Source organism: Labeo rohita, chromosome 22, assembly GCF_022985175.1.
Source record: "Labeo rohita strain BAU-BD-2019 chromosome 22, IGBB_LRoh.1.0, whole genome shotgun sequence".
Lineage (NCBI taxonomy): Eukaryota > Metazoa > Chordata > Actinopteri > Cypriniformes > Cyprinidae > Labeo > Labeo rohita.
In genome coordinates, this window is record NC_066890.1 from 33,789,130 (window position 1) to 33,814,583 (window position 25,454).

General features: G+C 34.6%; 1 protein-coding gene across 2 annotated transcripts in view; it reads left to right on the plus strand.

Annotated features, from left to right (window-relative positions):
• Positions 1–25,454, plus strand: part of elfn2a (extracellular leucine-rich repeat and fibronectin type III domain containing 2a) — a 175,585-nt gene that overhangs the window by 25,612 nt on the left and 124,519 nt on the right. The gene's annotated exons all lie outside the window — the stretch shown is intronic.

Sequence of the window (25,454 nt, forward strand, 5' to 3'; positions counted from 1 at the left end):
GATGCTCTGTCCTTGTCTACTTTTTGTACAATATTTCATTTTAGTCTTTCTGTAATAAATAAGCGAATCGTCTCTTCTTGGCATGCATTTACCAGAGCATCTTTTTGTCTTTGTAAATGAAACGTACTGATGGATATGAACGATAGAGAGGAGGTACTGGGAGAGACACGGGACGGGGGAGAGCGCCATCGTTTGATTTATAACCCCACAAATACGCAGCGACTGGCGAAGCCATGGGGTCCCCGCTTTGACTCGCTGTCATTTTAACAGCAGACGCCGATTACACCGGAATACTGATAAAAGACAGAATAGCTCCCTCTGCAAGGGCTTCAGAAAGCTCTTTACCACAGCGTGGAGAGAAATCAATGTGATTAGGGAGCTACACTACAACCACACCTGTTTCATTACAGCACACAGCGGCAGCGGGAATATCTGCGAGCTCCGAGCATTAAAACCACATGAAATCAAAATCAGAGTTTTGTGGCTTTTAGTCGATGGGCTTTTCCCCCCAGCTTTGAGGCTATTTGCATGATTGTGTACTACAAAAGTTGACAATTTGTGCTTTAACTTTTTTCCATATCAAATCATTTATATATTAATTTTGTTATACCAATAGCGTTATCTTTTTATGCATTTTATATGCATTTTAAAACCTATAGGAACATTAATACAAATTATTCTTCTATTACAGTTTTAAAAGAATTATATTATATTGAGGACTGCTTTTCCGGTTGTGAGTTATAATTGGCTGGAACTGCCTCATTTTGCTTTTATCAAGTGAAATTGACGACATGCTCCTCCCCCAATTTACGGTTTCGTAAGAACACGTTAGCATGGAAACAACGACTGTCATTAGGTCTTTAAAGTGAACATGAAACGGCATTTGCAACCAGTTTTGCTTCTGGTTGTAATTACGTAATGGACAGGATGACAGTACTCTATAAAAATTAAACTGGTTAACAGTAAGTTCCTTTACTCTATCCACCTTATTTTCTCGTAAGAGCGGGCTCGGCGATTTGTAAATTTTATGCGCTAGGCTTTCCAGCTATTCTTAGCTATACAAAATAGCTGGTTTTGCTGCTATATATCACAAACTGGTCGTACCATCCGTTGTAAATAAATGGTGTTACTAACAGCATAACTTTTTTCAGTAACGAGTAATCAAACAAATTACTGTTTCCCCGTTACCGTTACTGACAATAAAATGCAACATTACTATAACTGAGCTCATTGAAGCAATTTTTATCCGAGTAGGCTTTCTCTCAGCCATAGGAACTGCAAAGCTGTGCGTTGCGTTGCGTTCTTCTTCTGAGGTAAATTCTGGCTTATTCCTCTCAGTGCGTCTTCTTCCAGAAAGTAGCAAAGACGAACTTGATGAATGTTCAAGTATGTTTACGGAGGTGATGTGGGCATTTACCAAAGAGGTGACGAAGACTGAGATGGCAGAGAGCGCATCCTGTTTATTTTCTTTATTTTACAAAAGCACATTTTGTTGTTATACACAAATAAAACTAAACCCTTTGCAGTTTCAAGCGATACCTTATTCTCATCTGTATGATCCAAAATGACAAAGTATTTTTAGCTCTTTTTGCGGTCATCAAGTGAAAAACAAGACCGCACCGGTGTGGTCTTCGACCCCAGAGGTTTGTTGTTGTGGAATGTTTTTCAATAGTCACTTTCTCTGGTAATTAGTTAATTTTATGATGATGTAACTCAGTTACTATTTGTAATAAGTAACTAGTAAATATAACTAATTACTTTTTAAAGTAACATGCCCAACACTGCTTACCGTATTATTTTTAATGTATTACCTTAATTATGAACAATTGTTTGTAGTGCAAACAGTTTTACCGTTTACAGCATTTTGTTATTTTTCTCTGCATTTTCCTACAGTGGCCAATGAACCGGAGTTGAAAAATAAGGTGGATACGGCGTAAAACTGTAATCTAATGGACACTTTATGTGATTTAATAAAATACTATTAAAAAAAACTTAAGAACAAGTAATAAGAACACTGAATTTAATAAGAACAAGCCTTATATCTTATTTACAGTGGAAAAACATAAACTGATTTCACAAAATTATCTAGTGACTCTTCATATTTAAGTTTTTAAATTTAATTTAATTGGAATAACAGTTTCGTTTTGTTTTTTTTTTTGTTTTTTTTTGCACTGATTGTTTTTCATATTATGTTATATTGTATTATTTTAAAGCACATTCTACAAATCAGTATTTACCTCAGATTGTGAAAAAACTACTTGTAGTGAACAATATTTTAGCAGTTTTAGTATTTTTGATATGTTAATATTGTTGTTTTTTTAACCTGTAAAACCTGTTGCTATTTTTACTGTAAAGTTGACGACCACAGATGCCTTTTTTAAGGGCGAGGCTTCAATTTATCCAGTGGAAATTGAGTGAATTGTAAAAAAGGGGGGTGGAGTTGAGAAATACTAGTTCTTAGTGATGTCACTCAAAAGGGAAAGTTGTTCTAGAGGTGGATCAAGTTACTTCGATTAATGCATTAAATCTTGAGCAATAAGACATGGAATGTGTACTAAGGTAAACTGGGTCTATTTCAAATTCACACTGGCTTTACACTGCGCTTGCAGCAGATTTAATGACGGGTTGGATGGGAAGCTGAGTCTTGGGTTAACCCACTGTGGATGAATTTAAAGATGATGAATTGACCCCTCACTGCCAAAGCCTATTTGCCCCATATGGCAATGCTGAGTATGTGACTTCATTATTTGCAGCCTGGTTTGCAGGCTTTTGATTTATCTGCGGCCTTTTTTAGACACATCCACAGGTGCCAGGAGTGAGTCACGCGGCTGCTTGGTTAAAAGCAAACCTTCATGTAAGGGGGAAAATTTTAACTTTGTGGTGATTAAAAAATTCGACTACATAACGCTATAGTTTGCATTATGTTTTTTTTTTATATTAAATTATTTTAATTTTGTTATTTAATTGTAATATTAAATATATCTCACATTTATTTATTTTTATTTATTTATCAATCATATAAAAACTGCTGAATAATTGAATTACTAAAATTGCTGATTATGCTGAGTATGTGACTTCTTTATTTGCAGCCTTGTTTGCATGGTTCTGATTTATCTGTGGCTTTTTTTAGCCACATCCACAGGTGCTAGGAGTGAGTCACACAGCTTCTTGTTTAAAGGCGCACCTTTACGAGAGCCGTTGTGTTTAAATGAAACGAGAACTTATGCCCACGCTTCCACCCCAGCACGTTTGCCTGCGGGACTCTTTCTGTGCTGAACACACACAATCCAATATTGCCAGCAGGTGCATAGTGACAGCTATAGGCGCATGGTAGGCTGGTCAATGGTATATCCATTTCATATTGAGATCAGATAGAGACTGCCAGATACAAAGCATGAAAGAGCAGGTGAGATGTAGACGGAGAAGGGTTCTGAGATACAGGAAAAGCACGCACACAATTTGTACTTTGATATTCATGTGTCTGTGACCCAAGCACGCCCACTAATAAAGACAGACTGACCCTCTCTAATTCGTAATACAATCACTACAGCCTCTTGAATGCGAAATCTGAATGAACATCCGGAATATTAATGGCTGTGTTTCCGTTAGTCATTTTAGGAGTTTGATTAATTTCTGTGATGTTACAGTACTGTGTGTTAAGGGTTTTGTGCGTTATCATTGCATCCTTGTCTTATCAAGAAGCATGTTTGTAGTTTTGGGCTCTTGAATCAAACGGCAATTGAAGGTTCCATTTAGAACCTTTAACATCCATGAAAACGTATTGCACAAAAGGCCTTTTATAGTGGAAAACAGTTCTTTAGATGATTAAAATGTTCTTCACACTAAGAAAACAAATTGTTCTTCTTAGAACTGTTTACTGAAAGGTTGTTTGGAGAAAGGTTCTTTGGATTCATCCTTGAAGATGAATGAAGGTCTTACTGGTTTTTGGGTGAACTAACCCTTTAATAATTAAAACTTGGCCTGGTTGAAGTTATTTTAATTTTTGTATTTTTTTTTTTTTGTAAAAATTACTACACATATTTACAAATTAAGGTTCTTTAATGGTTCTTAATGGTACTTTAGGTTTAGAAAACACCTAGACTATGGACTCTTCAAAAATAATGGTTTTCTGCAGTTCCTCAGGTTCATTAAAGAACCATTTTATCTAAAACAGTGTTTCAAAATATAGGGTTCTTGAGATGATTGTAGTTCTTTGAAACCTAAAGATATCCTCAATATTGCATTTATACTTGGTGCTTGGGCCTTTTTAATATTTAGAAGTTTATATTTGAACTTTAAAAGCTCTAGAGTCTAGGTTCTACCGAGATTCCTTGGAGGTTGAGCGCAATTCGATAAAAGTGCTGATGGGATGGGAAAATTCTGCGTGTGATTTACTGACAATACGCACATCGAAGAACACAGAACCAGCCAGATCATTTCCATAATGAACAGCGCAATCTACCAAGAGCAGCGCAAATTACTGCCAGCTTTAAGACATGCTTTTTTTGGGCATTGTAAAATAATGGCACAAATACCAGTAATTGAGTGCAAGCGTTAGTAAATAGCATTTGCGATTCATTTTAATTGTCTTCACCCATAAATTTGGCATTTGAAACAGAAACTCCTACAAAAGCATATTCAATATGGTCGAATGCAAAAATAACTGTTTCCACGCCTTTTCAGCGCTAATTCTTCTTTAGTAAGTCCTGACAGTACTATTTTAATGCCAAAAGACAGTTTGCGCTGGCATAAGCTAGTAAAAGTGGCCATTAAAGTTTCTAGAATATTTTTTTTAGCAGGTTTGGTTCAGCAAAGAACCAACCATTTTTTCATTATATAGGGTCCCTAAACTGTCTGTTTAAACAAGTTATTTGTTACATTTATGCACTTTTTAAAGACTTGGTGAAATGTTTCATATTGGAAGGCTAAAAGTTGAACTTTTAGATTCTAAGTTCCTTTAGATACTGTATTTGGCATATTGTATTTATCTCCTTTCAGAACCTTTGTTGTTGCAAATTTTCACTAAATGCTGGATGTTTGTTCTTTGAAAAGTTCTTGATGTTACATTGTAGGTTCCACAGGTTGGTTCTAGGTATCATCCACTAACAGAGAAGCACATTTTTTGCTGTTGCTACCAACATAGGTCAACGATTCAGTGATTCACCTGAAACAATAGTTCCAACAAACATTCGCAAACTGCACTGCAAACTTCCGTGGTTGGAACTACAGCACTCGACCTGTGGTTAGAAGCATAGTTTCTTGTTGGTAAGACATTGATTTAAATTATACTGTTGAACACAACAAGCAGACTAACAAGCAGTACAATCTATATCTTCCATTCTGTCTAAATATTTATAGATATATAATATTTAATATCTATGTATTTTTGAAAGTCCTCAGTAAGCGCCATTTGTGAGGAGTGTGCCTTGACTAAATAAGACTTAAGAGGGAACCCACGATGAATCAAACATCAAAGCAAAATAACAGGGAACAAAAAATAGTGAATTAATCATCAGGTGCCAAGTTCAATGCACCATTGGTTAAATGGCAGAAGCTATTACTTGACCACATGCATGTGACATCATTAACAAAAGCTCTAGATTGTTGAACCAATGTGGTTCAAACAACAGAGATGCAACTGTGTTCAGGAAACAGTCTTGACTAGCTAGTTCATTTCCAAAACAATGCATCATACTAATTAATCAAAGAGTTGCGACGTTGTACGGGAAACATACCCCCAGATGGTTTTCTGAAGAACCGCAACCAGGTTCTCCTATAGCATCATAAATTTAAATTTATTTGTCCTGCAATGGAATCAGGCTGTAAAGCCCTCTTGGTTCTAATTAGATGCTTTATTTTTAAGACTTCAGTCTGAAGCGTTTAAGACAGCTGGCATCTGTACTAATAGTGATAGACTGAGGGAAGGGAGAGCAGGTGAGAGGAGGCAATTAATGGCTTTTAATCTAAAGTGAAAATAATCAATGAAGTGTTCACAGTTCCTAGGACCAGTGGGGATTCTGGACCTCTGAGTGGAGCCATCCAGCGCAGAGTACGAAATATGTTGCAGCCGATTAGGTATGTGTATGTGGGGTCCGGTATCCGCCATATGCTTAGCATTGAGGAAATCAGCTGTGACTGAGTGCCGATTTGGGCCGAGGGTGGTCTGGTGCCTGCAGTGAGATGTTTACACATGCTGCTGTGTAGACGCACAGTGTCTTTTGGACGTCAGTTTATCTGAGACTAGATCTGTCCCAGTGCATTTCCTTTCTGCCTATTTACTCTCCTCCCACATAGAGAGAGAACTGTTAAAAGCCCAATTCCCTATCTTGTATAACAAAGGCTGCAACATTATTTTAGCTAGCTCTGCAGCAGCTAGTTTTCTTCTATTTTATCTTTTTTTTTTTTGGGTGAATATGTCTACTTTTTTAAGGCTGAAAGGTTGTGACTGGTCTTCTGGAGCATGAAATGTAGGGATTGACTGATTATTTTTATGATTATCAGCATTGGTCATTTAGACCAATACAAAATAAGAAAATTACGTTCAAAAGTTTACACCCTTGGCTCTTAATGCATTATTTTTCCTTCTGAAGCATCAGTGAGCATTCCAACCTTCTGCAATAGTTGCATATGAGTCCCTCAGTTGTCCTCAGTGTGAAAAGATGGATTTCAAAATCATAAAGTTATTGTTGGAAAGGGTTCAAATACACAAAAACACTAAAAAACCAAATAATCTGTGGGACCTGAAGGATTTTTCTGAAGAACAGCAGGCAGTTTAGCCGTTTAGGACAAACAAGGGACTCATGAACAACTAGCACTAAACAAAACAAAAAACAAAACAAAAAAGCACAGTATTACATAGGTAACAACACAGTATTAAGAATCAAGTGTTTATTTATTATTATTATATACTATTATTTTCTCTTGTGGGCTATATGTAAACTTTAATGTGAAATATCTTATTCAGGTCAGTACTAAATAAAAAATAACATGCATTTTGTATGATCCCTCTTATTTTGGTAAAATAATTAACATTTTGCATATTCTGCAAGGTGTATGTAAACTTTTGACTTCAACTGTATATCATTACTGACCATGAACTCTAGAGAAACCCAATAACCTGTAGCGCTCAGTAGGCATGCATATCTGATGCTTAGCGTGCATTTAGATCCAATTTGTGTCTAATAGAGTCATACTGTCAAACTATTTCAGTAGTTCCCAAAACATAGCCCTGAGGAACCCCGGAGGCCAGGTACCACTCTTCAATTTCTGTTAGATAATTAATATTGCACATAGCACAGTCCTTTTGGTTAGCAAACTTAAATGACTTGCTATGGATAAGGTCAGACTATTAAGCTAATAGCCTGTGGTTAAAAAACGATTTACTGTTTATTCAAGAAATGAGAGTTCTCTCAGAAAAAAAGCAAACTATTAAATTTCTCACATTTAGCTTTAATTTACTCTGACTGAATAGCAATTTGGCATTGAATGTGGTGTGTTAAGGAAATCTGAATACAGAATTTTTTGTAGAATGAAACTGGATTTGAACTGAAATACATCTCTAAACCACACTTGAAGCACGGTAACTTAAAATTCACCAGAAGCCAGAAGAACACATTTTCACTGAAACACTCAAACACTCAAAGAAATGTTTTTAACAATCTTAAATAGATTGCTTGGGGTTAAGGACGTGTCTCTCTTACACATGTCCACATTCACAATTCCCTCCAAGCATCATGTTATGCTTGCTCCTCTGAGAAGTTTGGGAAGTTTCACAACCCTTAGTCCCTTGCGAACCTTTAACTTGCTGTTTAAAGAACGGAAATACCACCAAGCTGAACTGTTTCCTTTTGCTCCATCTCCTCTGTTTCAGTTCCCCCAAATTTAATTTTCTTCCAAACACAGCCACAATTACCAAGGTGATTTTAAATATGCAAGGTTAGAGAGGTTTGGGAAGAAGGGAGACCGTCTAATCAATGCATGTTTTTTGTCTTCCCTGAGGCGGGAAGATTGTGCCAACCAGCAACCACTTTAAATAAGAGTCAAAAATGCATTTAAAATTTTTATTCCCTCTGCATCAATTCATTTTGGTTAAATCAGTTTTTATTGAGTCTGAAGCGGCATTTGTTTCCATCTCACAGCTGATCAAATCTGTGGCTTTAAATTTTTCTGTAATGATAATTGTAGGTAATGGATGCACTGGAGAAGCGCTTTTTAATTTCATACCTGATAGCTTGTATGGCCCACTAAGCATATGTTCTAGTGTGCCGAAGTGATTTTATTGGTGAATAAATTCAAACTCTAGAGCGCTGTTGAAAATGATGGCCCGTGTCTTTAATTGCATGTCAGCTTTGTGCGCATTTTATTTGTAGATCTTAGGAATAGTTCACGCAAATATGAAAATTACTCACCCTCATGTCGCTCCAAGCCTGTAAGACCTTTGTTCAACTTCAGAACACAAATCAAGTTATTTTTGATGAAATCAAAGAGCTTTCTGACCCTGTATAGACAGCAGTGCAACTGACATGTTGAAGGCCCAGTTTCCCGCCCTTTTTTTTTTTTTTTTGATTCCCGCCTTTTTTCTCTCATAACGTTTGATAACGATAAAAAGCAACAAGATGAAAAACAAATGCTGTTTGGTGTCTTGATTTGAAAGTTTTGGCAGAATAAATTAAAGGAAATAACATTTTAAATCTCAATTTGTAATGATGCATGGGTAAATAATTGGTTTGAATAGTTCATCCAAAAATGAAAATTCTGTCATTAATTATTCTCATTTATACAAATTAAGATATTTTTGATGAAATCTGAGAGCTTTCTGATGTATAGACAGCTACGCAGCTGAAATGTTCAAGGCCCAGTTTCCCGCCTTTTTGTTTCCCGCCTTTTTCCCCATATCGATTGACAGTAAGCCACAAGATGCAAAAACAAATGCTGTTTGGTGTCTTGATTTAAAAGTTTAGGCAGAATAAATGAAAGGAAATAACATCTTAAATCTCAGTTTGTAATGATGCTTGGGTAAATTGGTTTGAATAGTTCATCAAAAAATGAAAATTCTGTCAATAATTACTCAACCTCATGTCATTCCAAACCTGTAAGACTTTTGTTCATCTTTGAGAAACAAATTAAGATATTTTTGATGAAATTAGAAAGCTTTCTGACCCTGTATAGACAGCTATGCAGCTGACATGTTCAAGGCCCAGTTTCCTGCCTTTTTGTGTTTTGTTTCCCGCCTTTTTTCCCCATATCGATTGATAGTGAGCCACAAGATGAAAAACAAATGCTGTTTGGTGTCTTGATTTGGATGTTTTGGCAGAATAAATGAATTTCAGGAAAGAACATCCTAAATATCAGTATGTAATGATGCTTGGGTAAATAATTAGGTTGGATAGTTCACCCAAAAATGAAAATTCTGTCAATAATTACTTATCCTCATGTTGTTCCAAACCCGTAAGACTTTCATTCATCTTCAGAACACAAATTAAGATATTTTGGACGAAATCTGAGAGCTTTCTGACCCTGCATAGACCGCAACGCAACTGACATGACAAGCCCAGTTTCCCGCCCTTTTTGTGTTTTGTTTCCCGCTTTTTTCCCCCATATCGATTGATAGTAAGCCACAAGATGAAAAACAAATGCTGTTTGGTGTCTTGATTTAAACGTTTTGGCAGAATAAATTAATTTAAGGAAATAACGTCTTTAATCTCAGTCAGCAATGACGTTTGGGTAAATAATTGTTTTGGAACGACATGAGAGCGTCTGTGTATTTGTCCACATGCTGCTGCGTGTGTCCTCAAGAGTATGTAAACAATTCCTCCCTCCATTCCTCCGAGCGCATGTAATGACTGCGTGTGTTCATGTCCACCCTCCAGTCGAGATGCATGATGTGATAATGCACACATCCCAGAGTGGGGGTATTTAATTATCGTCATCTCCATAATTAGTCATCAGAGGGCAGAAATGCCCTCCCCCCTTCGTTAAGGCCACCCCACCCTCATTAAATCACATCTTAACGAGTCAGGATGTGACCCACGCGTGACTGATTTATTTATTTAAACCATTTAAAGTCTCTTCCCGTCATCACGCCGGCGTTTGAGATGGTAATGGTATTTGAGCTCGCTAATTAGCTCTTGAGGTTAATTCATGGGCGGGTGGAAGTGCTTTCATCAGGTGTCGTAATTGGTGGGACCGGGATGGAGAGATGATTGTGAACTCCTCACTGGAATTTTCTTGCTTTTAAGTGCACTTGAAAGTGCAATATTGCTTTGAGTGTTTGTTAGTAGGTTGCTAGGTAGCTATTTATTGACCTAAATAAAAAAAATAAAAAGTTTTTGTTATTAAAAAATGTGCTGGCTCTTCCAAGCTTTATAATGGCGGTGAATGGGTGTTGAGATTATGAAGTCTAAAGTGCATCCATCCATTATAAAAAAAAGTGCTCCACATGGCTCTAGTGGATTTTTAATAAAGGCCTTCTGAAGTGTAATGATACGAAATCTATATTTAAAACCGTTTAAATTGCATAATTTTAGAGTGAAAAAAAATTGAAGTGAAGTGAAGTTACATCAAACTTTCCAGCACCGTCAACTGTAAAACAACTGTAAAAATTTATTTAAACACTTTTAAGGCTTAAATAAAAGAAGTATAAACATACGTATCAATTTAAAGTGATAGTTTACTCAAAGATGAAAAATACCCCATGATTTATTCACCCTCAAGCCATTCTAGGTATATATGACTTTGACAGATGAATACAATTGGAGTAATATTAAAAAAAAAAAAAAAATCCTGGCTCTTCCAGGCTTTATAATGGCAATGAACGGCTGTTGAGATTTTGAAGTCCAAAAAAGTGCATCCATCCATCATTAAAAGTACTCCACAGAGCTCTGGGGGTAAATAAAGGCCTTCTGAAGTAAATCGATGTGTTTTTGTAAGAAAAATAACCATAATTAAAACCTCATAAGCTATAATCCCTGGTTTATGCTAACTTTCAGCTTTCCAGTTTTCCAGTGTAAGCTCCAGTTTTCATCAGGTGTCGTAACTGGTGGGACTGGGATGGAGAAATACTTGGATACTGGCTTGTTTGCTTGGAATTTTGGTGCAATATTGCTTTGAGTGTTTGTTAGTAGGTTGCTAGGTGGCTATTTATTGGCCAATTATCTATTTATAAGATTTTGATGTTATATTAAAACATGTCCTGGCTCTTCAAAGGCTCTTATAATGGCAGTGAATAGGTGTTAAGAGTTTAAAGCGAAATAAAGTGCATCCATCCATCATAAAAAGTACTCCACATGGCTCTAGTAGGTCTTTAATAAACGTCATCTTAAGTGAATCAATAAACAGGTTGTTTAAGGCTCAAATAAAACAAGTATTAAAAAAGAAAAAAAACTGCTTAAAGAGAGAGTTCACCCAAAAATGTGAAAATTACTCCATGATTTAATCACCCTCAATCTATTCTAGGAGTATGACTTTTTTTCTTTCAGATGAACAGAATTGGAGTTATATTTAAAAATGTCCAGGCTCTTCCAAGCTTTATAATACCAGGGAATGGCTGCTGAGATTTTGAATTCCAAAAAAGTGCATCCATCCATCATAAAAGGTACTCCACACTGCTCCGAGGGGTTAATAAAGGCCTTCTGAAGCAAATCGATGCGTTTTTCTGAGAAAAATATCCATATGTAAAACTTTATAAACTCTAATCCCTGGTTTCTTGTTGTATACATGTTCACTGATGGACTGATGCACTTTATTAGGCTTTAAAATCTCAACATCCATTCACTGCCATTATAAAGCTTGAAGGAGCCAGAACATTTTGTAATATAACTTAAGTTGTATTCGTCTAATAGAAATTCATATACACCTAGGATGGCTTGAGGGTGAGTAAATCATGGGGTGATTTTCATTTTTGAGTTAACCATCCCTTTAAGTTTTTTTTTTTTAATTATATGTATATTTTTTAATTATAAACTTCACATTTCTGCTTTCAAATGCTCAAAGAAATCACTTCCATTGTAAGATCCTCACCGTAACCTGCCCCAGTTGCTGTTGATTGAACTTAACTAAACCTGGAATATTCCTTTAAGTATGATTAATAGTAATAATGTCCGTCAGTGAATTGTGGTCAACTCTCGATTGTCTTCATGTCTCATTTACCGTCCTTCTCACTAAACCTGTCACTGGTCACTTTTGGCTGCTTCTTCTGCCAAGAGTCTCCTCCACTTCGCCCTCTCACCTGTCAATCACATGTGTCTGCAGGGGGCGAGCCGTCTTGCCAGGGCCAATTGGAGAATCTGTCTGTCCAAAGATGTTGTCATGGAGACACTATGGATGACCACCTGGTTTCTGTATATTTTTTTATTTTTTAAAAATTTTGAAAATGTGTTTGGATATGCAACACCATGGCAGCTGTCGTGTGGTTAAGTGCAGGTTAAGGTGAGATTACAAGAGTTACAAGAGGTGTGCGTTACGGTAATTTTGACATCGGTAAGGATATATATATATATATATATATATATATATATATATATATATATATATATATATTATATATATATATATATATATATATATATATGCACATTATTTGGACTAGTCCTGGAGAGTGTTTCTCATTTTCTTAAATCAGTCAAGCATGATTCATTTGGTTATTCAACTCATTTTACATTGTTACTGTTTAATAAATTGTCAAAAAAAAAAAAAATATATATATATATACACTATTACATATTACAATATATTTGTGTGTGTGTGTGTGTGTGTGTGTGTATATATGTATATGTATATATATATATATATATATATATATATATATATATATATATATATATATATATATATATATATATATACATATACATATATACACACACACACACACACACACACACACACACAAATATATTGTAATATGTAATAGTGTATATATATATATATATATATATTTTTTTTTTTGACAATTTATTAAACAGTAACAATGTAAAATGAGTTGAATAACCAAATGAATCATGCTTGACTGATTTAAGAAAATGAGAAACACTCTCCAGGACTAGTCCAAATAATGTGCATTTGATTCATTGGTATGAACCATCCAAACGAACTGATTCATTAAAATGATTCAAGCTTCCCACTGCTACCACACAGCTGGTTTCACACAATATCGTTTGCAGCCAAATGAGGCAGTAATTTGCTATTCAGAATGCATACTCACAACACCTGCGAGTCATCAGAAAACATGGCTTGGTTCTGGAGAATCTACATTTTTGAAATGTCCAAGCCTCTGTAAGCTAACAGTCCTAGTCAGTTATTCCTCAACAGTATTGCGTGGGTTGTAAATTGGCACCTGATTTCTGATCTGGAGGTTCAGACCAGTGATCCATGACTTTCTTAGATTTACAATTGTTATTTTCCTTTCAAAAACTTGTTTATGGATTTGCAAAGAGGCGAGATGTGGCGCAAGCTGATGTTGGCTGGAAGCTCAGGGGAGTTGAATCATCATGTCTTTCTGTCTGCCTGTCTCTTTGACTCTTTACTGGCGGCGTGTCTAGAGGTTTGGGAACAGCAGATGGTCCCCCAGCGCAGGAATGAGAGTGGGCGGCAGGGGAGAATGAGGTGTGGATTATCTCATACACAGAGAGAGAGAGAGAGAGAGAGAGAGAGCGAGAGATGGAGCTACAGCATTTCAGTACTTTCAAACCATTTTGAAACAGACTCCGCCTTCTGCCTCATTAGAGATGCTGATTTGAATTTAAAATACTCCTGTTATAAGATTTGAATATTAATATTTAAATATTAGATTGGTATTTCAGTTAATATTTTAACACCTTAAATATTTTAATTTAAATATTAATATTACATAATTCATATTAATGAGATGTTTAACATAAGTAATTTACACCCTTTTTATTCTGAAATGTAAGCACTGGAATTCAAGACATAAGGAAATGTAATAATTGTAGTATTGAGTTTAGGGAATGTTATTATATTTTCATTTCTCATATATGTATATATAATTAATATTTGTTTTGCAGACCTTAACATTTTGGAGAGTGAGATGGCTGTTTTTACTGAATACAAGTTATATTAATTTGATAAAAGTTCAGTTACTAAAGTTTCCAACTGAAACCACAGAAGAACCATGTGGTTAACATGGTTTAACTATAGGATTTTTGTTTCATTCGTAGGTTAATTTTCGTCAGGGTTAAAAGGACCGTATTTATTTATCGTAGTAGTATTTACTTGTTTACATGTCAGAGGGTGTAGCCACATCATTTACCTTTGTGTGGAATTTGCGCGCCAAAGACGCCTGAGGCAAAATATTTCCACAGTTTAATGTTCCACGTGTAAATTCGACGCATTTACCAATAAAAAGCGATTTAGTTTGGAAACAGCCTTTGAATAAGTACATATGCATCCCTACACTATTGATAAAGCTTCGTTCTCTGTGGGATTTTGCACGTTTAGGTAATGTGATGGGAACGTGAGTCAAGGCATAAGCAAACACATTTTTATCTCCGTAATGGGTCATTTGAGTTCCAGTGAGGGGAAAAATGCAGGACATGACGTTTTTATTGTGTTCAATACTATACAAACATTGTGAAATTAATCTCACACAGACATCCCTGGTGAAAAAAACAGCATATGCTGGTAGCTATGTTTTGATGCTGGAATGCTGGTTAGGTATGTTTTGATGCTGGTTTAAGCTGGTCCTTTGCTGGTCTATGCTGGTCCTTTGCTGGTTTATGCTGGTCCTTGACCAGCAACATGACCAGCATGAACCAGCAAAGGACCAGCATAGACCAGCTTAAACCAGCATCAAAACATACCTAACCAGCATCCCAGCATCAAAACATAGCCACCAGCTGGTTTTTTCACCAGGGATAGGCGTAATTTACGGGTGGGACGGGTGGGTTATGTCCCCACCACTTTTTGCCAGGGTCGATATTGTCCCCACCACTTTTTTGAACATCTCGCGGCACGGATGTACCAAATGCTGATGAAACATTCCTTTCTGTTAAATAAGATGCGATCCGGCGGCTGGAGCTGGAATCTGTTGTTTCTGAAATCATGCTTAATGTTCGTTGCGATGTTTATTAGTGAAGGAACTTTCTCAATGCGGCTCGTGCTCAGTGTTCACACGCGAGCGCTTCAATCCATCGCTTATGACTGTTGCAAGACTATATATTCATTCCGGTTAAAAAAACAAAACAAAATGCACACAAGCATGACCTTCCTCTTGATATAGGATCACTGATGAACATATTTGATTTTAATAAGGGGAAAAAATCATGCGACGGCGGATTAGAACGCAAAACCTGTAACTCGCCTGACGAAAGTTTTACCCCTGGACTATTTGGGATAACGTATAATTGATGCGTATCTATAGTTATTAACTGACATGAATTATCTCGGGGCTAAAAATACATTAGTTATAGTACATGTAAGAATAAAACTAGTTAGTGTAGTGTAGCAAACCAATGGTTAATTTGTATCGTTTCGAGCTGTTCGAAACATGTCCGAACCAGGACAATCACCAGATGGTTCTCTTTTACTCTTCATATTAATTGCGCATGTGCGTACAGAATCGCCATTGACGTAAAGAACACATCAAGCAATTCGCTTCTCGCCACAAATTTGTGGTTAACATGGTTTAACTGTAGGTTTTTGGTTTCATTTGTAGGTTAATTACCGTAAGGGTTAGAAGGACTAGTATTTATTTATCGTAGTAGTATTTACTTGTTTACATGTGAAAGAGTGCAGTCACATTTACCACATAAGGTGGACGCTGTGTGGAGTTTCGCACGAAAAATGCGTGAGGTGAAATATTTACGTAGTTCGCTTCAAATTCAGGCTTGTTATTCTTTGAATGTTGCGTTTACCAATAAAAAGCTGTTTAGTTTGGAAGCAAAATTTAAATAAGTTGTACATCATGCATCGCTATTCCCTGCTAAAAAAACGAAACAAAAAACAAACAAACAACAACAACAAAAAAACAGTAACACCATAACAAAATTTGTGTTTTACTGGTTAAAATGGAACTTGTATTGGTTTTAATGGAAACTGTAATGGACCCTGTGGATTTCTACTGGTAATTCGTCGCCTTCTATTGGTGGCTTGTTAAACCACTTAATCCTAATGGATTAGAATTGGTTTTAATGGTTAAAAGTTGATGGTTTGAAATGTTTATAGTGGTATTTGTAGTTGAAACCATTAGAATTTCTTTTATGGTTTCTATTGTTTTGTTTTTTTTTACAGCATGGATGAACCCGTGGGATTTCGCCAGTTTCAGTAATGTGATATAGGACCGTAAGTCACCATAAGACATTCTCAAACACATTTTTATCTCCATAAGATATCATTTCTGAGTTCAAATGAGGAAAAAATGCAGGACAGGGCATTTTTTATTATTGTGTTCAATACTTTAAACCTTGTGTTCATTGTGAAATTAAGTCTTCGTATTGAAAAATGCAGTGCAGTCTCACACAGACACGCAAATATCATTTTAAATATTTGCATATTACCTTTTTTGTTGGAATTTGACTCCAAGCTCTGGAAAGTGTGAAAACCTGACGCATTTGCAAATGAGGCTGTGACTAATAGATGTTGTAGCCGAAAGGTTAAACGTCTAAAGTGTGGAAGTTCTGAGGTTTAAATCTCACAGCTGCTAAAGAACTAGCATGCCTCGGAAATTGAAGCGTAATGCGTCTATCTATCTATCTATCTATCTATCTATCTATCTATCTATCTATCTATCTATCTATCTATCTATCTATCTATCTGTCTATCTATCTATCATTATGTCTACTGAATTTTAAATGCTTGTGTTTTTGTGATTTGTCATTTAGTGCTCGTGTGTTCTTTGACGATTCTGATATGTTTTGACAGTAGAGGACACTAGATACAAGGCCCAGTGTCATAATCGCACACATCCATGTACTGGTAAACTGTCAACATCACCCCTGAAATTTCATTAACGAATGCAAACTCCTTGGCCAGCTTTGACACACACACTCGCACACACACTCATGCCATCTCTCGCTGCATACTAAGAGGCTTACGCACAGATCCTGGTCTGTTCACTATGGAGGGCACGCAGTGGCTGGGTGAAACGCTGAGGCTTGTGTGTGTGTGTGTGTTTGTCTCGTTCAGTGTGTGTCTGTGGGCGTAAGGTCCAGCCCCGGTGCAGGCTGACTCATGGCAATTAGAGAGAAGTCTTAGACCAGCCAGAGACTCCAGACATCTGTCTCTGTGTGTGTGTTAGTGAGTGTGTGTATTTGTGTGGCTCCACACTTTTTCTCCAGATCCCTGATTGTCTCTCTGTTCTGTGCTTAGCAGCTTGTTAATTTTTGTCAATATAATAATTTTTATATATTTATTTTCGGTGTAACGATGAGTAAATGCATTGTTCATAATTTTTCTGGTCAGTTTCAGACTGTTTAACTGACATCAGTCAGATGTCATTCTATAAGCATGCAGATGTCCTGATTCCTTGAGTTGGCTAATAATGAAGTTGACCCACATGAGTCACTACAGTTTCTAAAAATGATTTTGCTCATTAGTGATGCAGCAATATGCATGTATATCATGCTTAGAAATGGCATTTTTTACTTGATGTCAAGATCATGAGCGATTTTTATTTATTTTTATTTTATTTTATTTTATTTTTCTGTTCATTTGCTTACTAATTAATTCACACAATATAATTATTATTATTATTATTGTAACAACGTAAAATTCCTATTGCATATCACTTTATTTACCTGAAGCAACAATTAAATATATAATCTAAAATATTTAGTTGCTTACTACTCACTGATTTTTTTTTTTTTTTTTGTATAAAAAAATTATTATTACTATTATTATTATTATCATTATCATCATCATCATCATCTCATTCTTCTTATTCTTCTTCTTATTAGTATAACTTAAAATTCCTATTGCATATTGCTTTATATACCTAAAGCAACAAATAAAAAAAACTATAATATAAAAAATATTTAGTTATTATATTTATTCTAATATTATTCTAATTTATTAATATTATTGTTATTATAACAACTTAAAATTCCTATTCCAAATAACCTCATGTACCTGAAGCAACAAATAAACAAAATAAAAATATATATAACATAAAAAATTAGTTGCTTACTGCTTACTAATTTATTCATTTGTACAACAACAACAACAGTAATAATAAATTATTGTTGTTGTTTATTATTATTATAACTTAGAATTCCCATTGCATATCACTTTATTTACCTGAAGAAACAAATACAAAATTATATATATATGTATATATATATACATATATATACATAGTTGCTTAGTACCTACAAATATATTAATTTGCAAAATAATAATAATAATAATTCGTATTGTATATCACAAAATATACCTGAATATACCTGAAGCAGTAAGTTTTATTATAAAGAACTATAGTTATCTATTATTACTTTAAGTTGAGATCATGAGAACAAATATGTAAAAATATTTATTTACATACCAATTTGATTCTTTCATTAACAACAACAGCAAAAAATAATAATAATAATGTTTTGTTTTTTTTACTTTAAGTCAAGATTGTGTGAAAAATAAATTCAGAAAACATGAGACTAAATTTAGTTTATGATGATGATGACGACAATCATGTTGAAAATATTACGTAATATTACGCATCTTATGATTTGTCTGAAGCAACAAATTAAATGTCTTCATTATGCAGCAATATGCATGTTTCATGATTATTAATGAATTGCTACTTTGTCTATATTTTGAGAAAAAAAAAAATCCAACAGCAATATGTAGCCTTTATAAAATTGTTCAGTGCAATTGTCCTTCATTTAAAATAACTTAACTACTACAAAATAGCAATGAAATACTTACTGTGTCTGCACGTTGCGAACTTCTGAAACGTGCAGCCAGTGGAGCGGTTACACTTGCAAAGTTGAAAAAAAACAAAAAAAAAATGCCAGAGAAGTATCATTGCTAACTTTTTTTTTAAGGTTCTAATGAGAGAAATTAAATGGAATGATTTGAATGTGTCATCGAGCCAAATTGAGTGAGAAAGTATTTGAACATAAATTACATGCGTCAGTTACACCATTTCCTGTCATCACTTCCTATGGACGCTACAGTTAGCAGATCCATCATTCCTGAAGCTCCGTTGTTCCTCCGCATCGCTCATGAAGCCCCGAGCCTCTGCGTTTCTCTCATTAACTTTCAAAGCACACATGAAGAGAGGTAATTTCATGACAGTGCACTGCAATCTCCTCTCAGCCTCCAGGCATAGCATGTGCCATTAATTAAAACTGTGCTAATGTCTAGTAGCAGGGGGAAAAAAAACACAATGAATCTTAATTTCTTTTTTCATAATTTCACCTTTTATGTGCAGAGATGCATATGCTCCATTATTACCTAGGCTTATCACAGTTGTCCTGGAAAAAGAAAGCGTGTCTGGATTTCATGGTTTATGCATGGTGTGCGTGTTCTAGGTTTTTGTGTCAAACAAATGAGTCTTTTTAAATCCCTGCAGTTTTATGCTTTCAAACAATAGCTCTTTGTAGTAAATTTTATAGAATTATATATATAGCGCTGTGATTGGTTGAGCGGATGTATTGCATTATGCAGAGAAGGGAGACTGGCGTTTGTCGCAGTTTGGAATGTGTATATATATATATATATATATATATATATATATATATATATATATATATATATATATATATATATTTTTTTTTTTTTTTTTAAGTTATAAATGTACTTACAATTTACAGAAGTCCTTATGAAAGTGACGTTACAGACAAGCCCTATAGATGCTAATCAGTTGTAGGTCTGGGCAGAAACTGTCCATGGTGCTGAATTCAATTGCTCACCCGTTTCCCCATAGCACAATTCACTGGCGCTCTCCGTGGTTCTGAAATGACTCTCTGGCCCAGACCAAATCATGTTTATGTGGGTAACCGAGATCAAGACACCTTCACATCCCACAGCACTCATCTTTCAGTATGTTTGTGTTACAGCCCGAGTTGGCATGCGTGCCTTTACCGCTGTGTTGTTGTTCCTTCGTATGTTCGTGTAGGTGGACACCCAAGAACGGATGTAGACGTGGCTTTCTCTGCGTGTGTGGGTAGGCAATCAACCATAATTGGCTACATTCTCCTCACCATCTGGTCCAATTAGAAGCTGTGATTTCCATCATAGTGTGGGCATGAAAAGCGGCCAGAAGGCCCCCTGCCCAAAATGCCAACGTTGTTCTTCTGCATCCCAAGGTTACGGAATCAAAAGGCGTTATTGGATTGAGATGATGTCATTAGGATGCCTTCTTAAAGGCAGAGTTCCCTCAGAAATGAAAACGTACTCGCCCTCAGGCCGTCCAAGATGTAGATGAGTTTAGTTCTTCATCGTAACGGAATGGAGAAGTTTATCATTATGTCACTTGCTCACCAATAAAATCCTCTGCAGAGAATGGGTGCTATCGCAAATAATCCACACCGCTCCAGTCAGTCAATAAATGTCTTGTAACAATTAAGATGTTTTTAAAGTGCTGCTAAAATACGAGTCCTTTATCCAGTGAAAAGTCAACTCGTCTGAATCAGGAGAGAAATATGCAACAGTACAAAACTGTTCTAAACAAACATGTTGATGGATTTTGACATCAGAGGTCAACAGGGGATGGATTTTTTTCACTGGAGGAAGCATTATAATAGATTATGGATTCTATAATCTCTATAATATTTTTGGCCAGAAGTGATGGTTTAAAGTTAAAACAACATAATAATGGTTTTGATTCTTGCAAACACACAGCTTTTTGCTTTAGAAGACCTTAACTGGTGGACTCGAGTCGTGTGATGTTTTTATCAGCTGTTTGGACTCTCATTCTGACGGCACCCATTCACTGCAGAGCATCCATTGGTGAGCAAGCAATGTAATGCTGAATTTCTCCAAATCTGTTTTGATGAAGACACAAACTCATCTACATCTTGGATGGCCTGGGGATGAGTACATTTTTATTGAATTTGTTCGGTTTAAATTTTTCTACACTGTTTTAATGGTCAAATTAAAAAATATTAATCAAAAAGCATGAACCTTAGAGAATTTGACAGCAGTTTATTAGAAGTTTAACAATTTTTTTTTTCTCCAAGTTTTTTTTTTTTTTTTTTTTTTGTTTCAAATTCATTTTTTTTCCCATTTTAATGGTCAAATGAAAAAAAAAAAATCAAAAAGCAGGTCTAATTAATTGAAATCACTAAACTTAGACAATTTAACAGCAATGTACAAGAAGTTTAAGATTTATTTTTTCAAATTAATTTTTTTTCATTTGAATTTTTCTGCATTTTAATTTTTTTCTGTTTTAATTTTTCTACACTCTGTTTTGATGGTGAAATTTAAAAATTCAATTAATTAATTGAAATCTTGAAACTTAGACAATTTTACAGCAATTTATTAGAAGTTTAACAAAGTTATTTTTTTTTTCCAAATTCCATTTTTTTTTCATTTAAATGTTTCTGTATTCATTTTTTTTTCCTTTTAATTTTTCTAGACTCTGTTTTGATGATTAAGTTAAAAAAATAATCAAATCTAATTAATTGAAATCATGCAATTTAGACAAATTAGCAGCAATTTTTTTTAAGAAGTTTAACAAAAATACCATTTTAGTTTTTCCCAATTCTGTATTTTTTTCCCTTTTAATTTTTTAATGGTTAAGTTAAAAAAAAAAAAAAAAAAAAATATATATATATATATATATAAATCAAAAAGCATGTCTAATTAATTGAAATTGAAGTTAATTGAAACTCAAAATCAGTTTTACGTTTTATTTAAATTTTGTTTTCCATTACTTTTTTGAATTCCATTTTAATGTCTAATAGATTTATTTATTTATTTATTTTGCTGGTAAATAAATTCTGGCAAATACTTTTTTTTCTGCTAAATATGCCTTTAAAATAATGTTTAAATAATTTTATTAGTTGTAGTACTGTCAACACATTAAGTAACATATTTGTCAGAATTTCTTCAAGTTAAACTGAACTTTTATATTGACAGGTTGCTGTAAAGACCTTTAAGTTTCTGTCTTTATATGATACCACAGTTGTTTTTTTCTCAAAAGAAATGTAAAATGCTCATGAAGTGACTCTCATAGCAGTTCTAGAGATTATTTATGTGTTCATGTGCTCATATATTGAGGCAGCAGAGGCTGAAAACACCGCAAACATCACACGTGTTTCAGTATGTGTGTAGCAAACGAAACCGTGCATCTGCGCCATTCGTTCACACAGAGATACACAGAACATGCAGCTTTGTATGTAAATAGTATTTTTGTAGCTTAATATTTACAGACGTAAGTCCATATCGTGTTTTGATACAAGTGTACTGACCTAATTTTGGTTTATTCACCCCGTGACATTCCACGTTATACGGTAAAATAAATTTTTTTTTGACTGGATTCTGCGATTTCCATCTGAGTTTTCCGCATCGCAGAATTCATAGGGCCTTAATCTATGGAATCTTCCCATTGCACAAAATGTTATAGCGGAAAAAGGTTCTTTAGAATGTTAAAATGTTCTTCACACTAAAAAAAAAGGTTCTTTTAAGAACTTTTTCTTATAGGTTGTTTGGGGAACCAAAACGGTTCTTCTATGGCATCGCTTTGAAAACCTGCTTTTAGAATCTTTATTTTTAACAGTGTAGTTGTTGTTCTCTGAGGTGTTCAGTCATCCTCCAGCGGTCCAGGTCTCTCTCACAGGTCACTGGTCCCAAGCGGCTCTTCCACTTTCGGTGTAACCGAGTCCGAAGCCTCTAACCCAACTGAAAGTTCCTCACCATGGTGATAATGACTGTACTGCCCTTTTCCCACCTTTTGATCCGTGTCAACGGGGCCGGACTGCATCGCTGGCGGTTCAGGCACGGACTCTGACATTTAAAAGAGTAAACGTTCGAGAGGATGCCGAGCACCCCTTTTAATGTCAACAGTTGTGTTGGGTAACGGTTGCTACTCTCATCCTCGTAAAGCACAGTGACCGTGAGATTGTTTCAAGGTTTGATGTGTTTATAGTTGGAGTTATTCTATAAATTAGCTATTGTGTTGCTGAGAGAAGTCAACGTTGTCTCTAAGAATAGATCAGGTTGGGCCTGCGTTCTATTGAACTGAAGTCATTTTTTAATTGGAGCGCAGAAGAAGGTTCTTTGTTGTGGTTTTTGATGATATAAAGAGAAACACAGGGTTAGCCTTTGAATCTAAATTTGTAATTTATGCCTTTTTGTCAGTTGTCTTGGAATTAAATTTGGCTGCTTCTAAAACTGTGACAAATAGAGAACTGGTATTGTTATTTAACGTTTGAATTCTTGGCTGTCCGTGACAAAAGGCATGACAAAACTATATTCTCAAAGAAACAGAAATGATTTAAAAATAGGTAGCAGTACTCGAAGACCTTGAGCTGAAATGTGATTTATGTTTTTGTGGTTTTGTTCCAAAACTTTAATAGAGACTCAGTGGATTCATTCTTTAACTTATAACTCTTTAATATATATATATATATATATATATATATATATTTTTTATTTTAATTTTACACTTTGTTCCCAGGCCTTCAAAAAATGTGTGTTTATTTGTTTACCCACCCACCCTTGATCCAGGCATTGACTCAGAACATAATTATAAAATGCAAAATTGTATTCATCCATCCATCCATCAATCCTTGATCCAGGCCTTAACTTAGAACCTCAAACATAAATGTTTGTTTTCCAATTAATTAATTGATTTGTTTGTTTACCTTTGATCCAGGCCTTGACTCAGAACCTAATTATACATTTTTTTTTTATAAATATTTATTTATTTACCCTTGATCCAGGAGTTGTCTCAGTCAGAACCTAATTATGAAACATCAATTTGTATTTATTATTTTTTATTTATTTACCCTTAATCCAGGCCTTGACTCAAAACCTAGCTATAACATGTAAAATTAATTCATTTATGACTCGGAACCTAATTATAAAACATTTATGTATTTATTTATTTGTTTGTTTGTTTGTTTGTTTATTTAACCTTGATCTAAGCCTTGACTGAGAACCTAATTAATAAAATATATTTATTTATTTACCCTTGATCCAGGCCTTGACTCAGAACCTAATTAAAAAAACATTATTTATTTATTTATTTATTTACCCCTGATCCAGGCTTTGACTCAGACCCTAATTCGAAAATATTTATTTATTTATTTATTTATTTATTTATTCATTTATTTATTTACTTACTTACTTACCCTTGATCCAGGCCTTAACTCAGAACCTAATAGAACCTAATCATAAAACATATTTTATTTTATTTTATTTTATTTACCCACCCTTGATCTAGGCCTTGACTCAGAATCTAATTATAAATCATTTATTTTTTTTATTTATTTATTTATCCACCCTTGACTCAGAACATAATAAAAATATTTATTTATTTATTTATTTACCCTTGATCCAGGTCTTGACTCAGAACCTAATAAAACCTAATTATAAAACATTTATTTATTTATTTATTTATTTGTTTATTTACTTACCCACCTTGATCTAGGCCTTGACTCAGAATCTAATTATAAATCATTTATTTATTTATTTATTTGTTTGTTTGTTTGTTTGTTTGTTTTTGTTTTATTTGTTTGTTTGTTTGTTTGTTTGTTGGTTGGTTTGTTTGTTTGTTTGCCTGCCCACTCTTGATCTAGGCCTTGACTCAGAACCTAATTATAGAAAATATATTTATTTATTTATTTACCTTTGATCTAGGCCTGGACTCAGAACATAAATAAGTAAATAAACAAATTCATTCATTCATTCATTCATTCATTATTTATTTTTACTTTTCATATGTGCCTTCAATAAAACTGAAATGAGAAAAGCATTTGGAAAAGTAGTAAAAAAAACAAAACAAAAAAAACAAAAAAAAACACCATTTACTTACTAAAGTTAAAATCTGTTCCTTTACCAAAAAAAAAAAAAAAAAGGCCTGGAACATAAATGTCAAACATGTAGCATGTTGTTACAGGAAGAAATTTATTTGCAAACCAACACTATGCAAGATATAGCTGACATGTATCTGCAGCTAATTGCATTGCCTTTCTAATTTCTAAAATTTATGCAATTATCATGAACGGTAATTACGCTGCACAGCTTGAAACAAGAGGCAATTAGCATAACTAAAACCGTGAGTCAGATTTGTGCTCAGTGAATCCTTCTGCCAGACCTATTCTTTTCTTGTCAGTACAATTATCACTTTAGACTTTGCAGAATCTTTTTTATTTTATTTTATTTTATTTTATTTTATTTTATGGGCTGTTAGAAAACAGGTGTCAGCTCTTGGCATTTTATTGTACAAAACTCATGCCACCAAATGTCACGAATTCCCAGAGTCTGTGAACTTTGGACTTTGAATATAGAGCCGAGGTCATTGGACCACGGTCCAAATCCAGACCTATGATATTTTT